This window comes from Zingiber officinale, chromosome 8B (genome assembly GCF_018446385.1).
Source record: "Zingiber officinale cultivar Zhangliang chromosome 8B, Zo_v1.1, whole genome shotgun sequence".
In the NCBI taxonomy this organism is placed as follows: Eukaryota; Viridiplantae; Streptophyta; class Magnoliopsida; order Zingiberales; family Zingiberaceae; genus Zingiber; species Zingiber officinale.
Window position 1 is genome coordinate 88,733,808 of NC_056001.1, and position 6,000 is coordinate 88,739,807.

Consider the following 6,000-nt stretch of genomic DNA (forward strand, 5'->3'; position numbering starts at 1 on the left):
TACCATGTTTCTTATGATAGTATAATCACATGATACACCCTTATGCTTAAACATGTATGCTTGTGATTTATACTTTCCATGATATGATACGTGCTTAGAAATATGCATGCTTTGATGATATGCTATGTGCTTAAAAACAATGCATGCTTTCATGATATGCTATGTGGATAGAAATATGCATGCTTTGATGATATGCTATGTGCTTAAAATATGCATGCTTTCATGATATGCTATGTGGATAGAAATATGCATGCTTTGATGATATGCTATGTGCTTAAAATATGCATGCTTTTATGATATGCTATGTGGATAGAAATATGCATGCTTTGATGATATGCTATGTGCCTAAAATATGCATGCTCTCATGATATGCTATGTGGTGAAAATATGCATGCTTTTATGACATGATGTATGCCTAAGTGATGCATACTTTTTATGACATGATGTATGCCTAAGTGATGTATATTTTTTTATGACATGATGTATTCCCAAGTGATGCATACTATTTATGATATGATGTATGCCTAAGTGATGCATACTTTTATGACATAATGTATGCCTAAGTGATGCATACTTCTATGATATGCTATGTGACTAAATGATGCATTTTTATACATGCTACTTTACTTTGTAAGGCTTGTACCAAGGGTGGGCTCCTAATCATCCCCTAGGCCTTTGGCTGTGTGATCCAGACCTAGTTCCTAGTATGATTCAAGACTTGCTACCTCGGATATACTTAGGAAGCGCGCATATCTACGTGATTTATCTATGTGTGGTACAAGCCGGGGCCCTGATTATGTTGATATTTTGTTCAAGTATATATGTAAGAAGAAATGGTTTTAAAGATCATGAGCCATACACATGTTTTTCGGATACATGTTTTCAAAATCATATTGCATATACCTTATGATCATGTTGTGATGATGCTATGATTTATGATATGCCATGATTAGATATGATTATGTTATGTTTCATGCTATGCTTTAAGAGCTTGATATGCCATGCCACCTTATGATGATACTATGATATGCCATGATTAGATATGATTTCGTTATGTTTCATGCTATGCTTTAAGAGATGATATGTCATGACTAGTTATGATTTTGTTATGTTGCATGATATGCTTAAAGAGTATGATATGTTATGCCATGACTAGTTGAGATCATGTTATGTTGAGACATTCTTTGATCATCTGATGATTTTCGGTTTTAGTGAGTAGGAAAGGAACTTACTGAGCCATGAGTGCTCATAGCTTACTTTCCTTGTACCACAGATAAAGGAAAAAGATGGATGAGCTAAAGGAGCAGCAGGAGAGGCCAGGAGATGTGTGTGGCAGTGGCTAGGCAACCAAATAAGAACCTGCTTTAAAAACTTTTAAAGAACTATGCTTTGGTATCATGAATTGTAGTACCGTATGTGTGACTTGATGTTATGTTTCTACTAATTTCTATATCATGTTATTGATGCCGTGATAGTGTAGTTCGGATTTGATGAAAAGAAAAACAAAAGAAAAGTTTTTATTAAACTAAGAAAATTATTTTAAGTCTTCCGCTGTTTTAAAAAGAAAAAATCTGTACATGGAGTATCGTAGCCCCGTCCCTTAGGGTTAGCAGGGAGGGCGGGCGTTACAACCCACCTCCACCATCATACTGATTTCATTGGGACAATGAAAATTTTAAATTTGTGGGGGGTATTTGCACATCTAAGTCCTTTGCATTTCTTGTTTTCCTTTGTATTTTTTTTTCTTTACATCTTCTGCACTTTCATTTGTTTTGCTTGTTTTCATTTCTTAGTTCTATGCTGGATCTTTTCTTATTTTTTATCTTGTTAGTGTTTGCCAATCTTTATTCAGTTTGTTTTGATTATCACCTTGACTATCTTTTTAATTGCTTTATGGCATGTTGAGAACATCAATCCTCACATTTCTGTTGACTTGTCTAATAGCAAAATGGTTAGTACGTTCATTTCTTGATTCATGTTATTGTGGATATAGTGCTAGTATATTTAGTGTACCTCTTTTCTCTATCTCTAGTAGAATAAAATGAGCTAAGTATTGTACGGAGATAAGTTTGAGTTTTAGCCTAACCTTAAGAATCTTACCTTCACTTCACTTAAGCTTGGATATTAGATAACTTTGGAATAGTCATGATTCATCTGAATTGTTTAGTACTTTGGTTCCCATGGTGATTTCTTGGATTATATTTTGGTTATTGGATGACCTCGCATCATGTCAACTCATTTAAAAAAAATCAAAAACCCAACATTTTCATTATACTTGCATTTGTGTTAGTGCTACACCTTTAAAGCACAAAAAAACATATGAATAAGGGGCAAAAAATAGTTATCGTGAGTAAAAATTAATAATTTACTCCTTTGAGACTGAGTTAGATTAATGGGGAAATAAATATTATGTTTCTCTTGATTCTGAGTAGTTATTTGAGACCTTATGTAGTTTAAGAAGTATGAATCAATTGTATGGCAGATAAGTTGCCTATCACTGGGAACATTAGAAACTCAATTGGATAACAACTTGACTAGAATAAAGATTGAAGCTTGAAGAGCCTGAGTCACTTATTACACTATGCCTAAGAACTTATGCTTTGATTATACTTAGGTTACTCCACAATCATGCTCACTAATGAAACTAGTTGATAGAGTTAGGCAAGTGCAGTAGGGATTATGATGCATTATAGGAGCATATGAATTTAGATTGCAGTATTTTTCTTAAGGATAAGTAAAGGTTTAAGTCTGGAGTGTGATGCGTGTAAATCATATACACTTTATGCATGCTTTGACTCATATTCATGTACTTTATTTGAGCTTGATTTGTGCATTTCTACACCTCTTATCATACTTTCAGCATAATTATACTTTTTATTGGAGATATGCTCTTTATGTATTTTTCTACTGACAGGAGCCACTTATGGGTCAAAAACGGTGCTCATAGATGATCCGAAGAACAAGAAAAGAAAAAGAGCTTGGTCGTGTGAAGTTCACATGACCGTGCTACTTATCAGAGGTGGAGAAGTCTCTAGCCGTGTGAACCCACACAGTCATGCCAAGAAGTAGAGGAGGAGATGGCCACGACCATGTGAAGCCACATGACCGTGTGCCCTTCCAGAGAATGAGCAGACTGTAGCTGTGTGAATCTGTTGGATCTAGATGCGCTAGAGGGGGGGTGAATAACGCTCGTGGCTATTTCGTTTGATTCGTAAAACACTCGAGTAAAAACGCAGCGGAATAAAAACAAACAGCACAAAGACACAAATCGATTTTACTTCGTTCGGAGCCTAAGGCGACTCCTACTCGAAGGCCCGCGATCCTTGATCACTTTCGGTGGGCAACAACTATAAGTTCGAGAGTATACAAAAGATGATTTACAAGTAATGCAGTAAGTAATCTTATACCGACAATGGAAAATACTAAATTGAAGCTTCGGGTTGTCGGTGTCGAGTTGCAGCACTTCGGGACGAGTTCGTTAGCAGCTAAATGCAGAAGGAAGACTTGAATCTTGTTATATTGAGCTGCTGGTCGAACCCCCTTTATAAACAGTGTTCAAGGCGCCTTAAACAAGCTCCAAGGCGCCTTAAATGAAAATTTTATCCCGATCTGCTCGCTGGGATAATCCTTTGACTGCCGCGACCTGAAGGCGCCTTAAACCCTTTCAAGGCGCCTCCAAGCTGTCTAAGGTGCCTTCAACCCATCCAAGGCGCCTTAAGCCCGCTCCTCGCGCCAGCTCAGGATTTTGAACCCGAGGCGCCTCGGACACTGTTCATCCGAGGCAAATCATCGTTATTTTGTACCTGCAAGACATGTTAGTCCCAAACAACATCCTGCAACACAAAGTTAGCACAAAATAACAGTATAGATAATAAAGAATGCTTAAGACAGTCTCCGGACTGTCCGGGTCTGACTTCGAATTTCCGACCGGAAACCCTAGGTCGACCCAACGCCTACTGTTCCCTCTACGGGGAACGCGTCCTCACCTACTCCACTCAGGAGATTTACCTACTGCCAGTACGATCCTCCAGATCGACTGGACTTTTGCTCAGCACTCGACGCTTCCGGACTTTCTGTTGGACATCCACTTCCCGGCCAGTCCAGTCTTTCACCTGGTTCGCGACACCAGGGATTTCCACCTAGGGTTACCACCCCCTAGGACTTTTGCCTGAAGCCCTCGACCTGCCAAGACTTTCCCATAGGGTTACCACCCCCTATGACCTAGGGTTACCACCCCCTAGGATTTATCCCTTTGCCTAACCGCAGCTAGGGCTTTCCTGAAATCCTCAAGTAGACTTGTTATAATACAAACCACCTTAACTTTGAATTCTTTGCCATTATCAAAACACGAGTTCGATCGTCGGATGCTTCCCGCACCAACAATCTCCCCCTTTTTTATTATGGCAACTCAAATTCAAGGTTAAGTGAACAAACGAGTAGATAACCATTTAGCACAGGCAAATTTGCTAATTATAGATGGACACATTAACCAAAACAAATTTGCTAAACTATATGCTCCCCCTTGACTATTGCTCCCCCCTTGACTATTGATCCCCCTTAACTGATGTTCCCCCTTTTATTATTGAATTTTGCTACTCTCCCCCTTTGCCATATATAAAAAATAATAGACTTTTGAATAACTTAGATACTTAACATTCATTTCTTATTTATAGTTAAGTGAAAAGATGTATCTTTTTGATAGGTTTTAAAGGCTAGGAGAAAAGTAATCTTTGAGGGTAATAAAAAGAACTCTGTTAGAGTTCAAAGTTAGCTAGGTTCAGCAAGGATTTGATTATTTAGATTGTAACTTAGCTTAGATCTTTAAAAGTAGTAAACTTAAGTTTGAACAATATTTAAAGTTGGTTTAGGTTATTCATTAAAATTCAGTTGGTCCTTAAGTCCAAGCATGAGTTATAATCAGTAGATTAATTTACTGGGTATCAGAGCCCTAAAGATTAAAACATGCTTAAGCAGAAAACTGAGTGTCCTTTTACCAACTGTCTAACCTTTAGCTACTTGCTGACTGCCTATAGGGCAACAGCTTTCACATGGTTAGTCAAGTCAAGTTGATTTGGTCCAGTTAGATTTGACTAGAGCTGAAAGACTCAACTTGATTTATGTATATTTAACGCCTAGACTCATATCGATGCACAGATTTAAGCATTCTTGAGTCCAGGCTGTACCCTATGCATCTCACGCCGTTCTATGTCTTTCAAACACAATCAAGGTAAACCTAGGTGTTTGTGAGATGCTCTGGCTTAATTCTAGGGGAATATTATTTCTAGGGGAAAACTTAGGCTAATTCCAGAATTTTGAAAAATCTAGGAAATTGGGAATTTTGAAAATTAATTTTCCTAGAATTTGAAACAATTATGAGTAAACCCAGAATTTGTGAAACTGACTAAGCATGCAAGTAAGTACATAACCCTTCAAGGAAGTCTAACAAAATGAATAGGTAGTGCAGGTGTTCATAGTACAATGCATAAAATCAAATAGCAGGATCATCCACGTGAGGAGCATCAGCTAGAAGGTCATCAGTGGAAGGTGGTGCATGGGGATGCTCGGGTGCTGGCTGACCCAGACGTCGTATCTCGTCACGAAGGGACGTAAATCCGGCAGCCATCTCAGATCAAATAGAGAGAACTATCCGTCGTGTCTGGATGGACTCGACCTCGAGTTGAGCAAGTCTGTCCTCAACGGAGAGTGATGTAGATGTCGAAGGTCCAGGTGAGGTGGATGGTCTGGCAGACGGAGAAGGCTCTGAGAAAAGAGCCTCAGCTAAGAAATCAGCCCACTCCTCTCCCTCGCCTGGTATATCCTCGGCTGCTGGAGCGATAGGGGCAGCTGCTGGCCGTGGTCGTCCTGTCCAGGTTAGCACTCCATCAGCTATGATATCAGCACTGGCTAGTCTACAATTACGGGATCCTAGCTCGTCATATATAGTAAGAGGAATGACTGTTCCCCTGGTCACATCTATACCCTCTATAGTCGAAAAGAAGC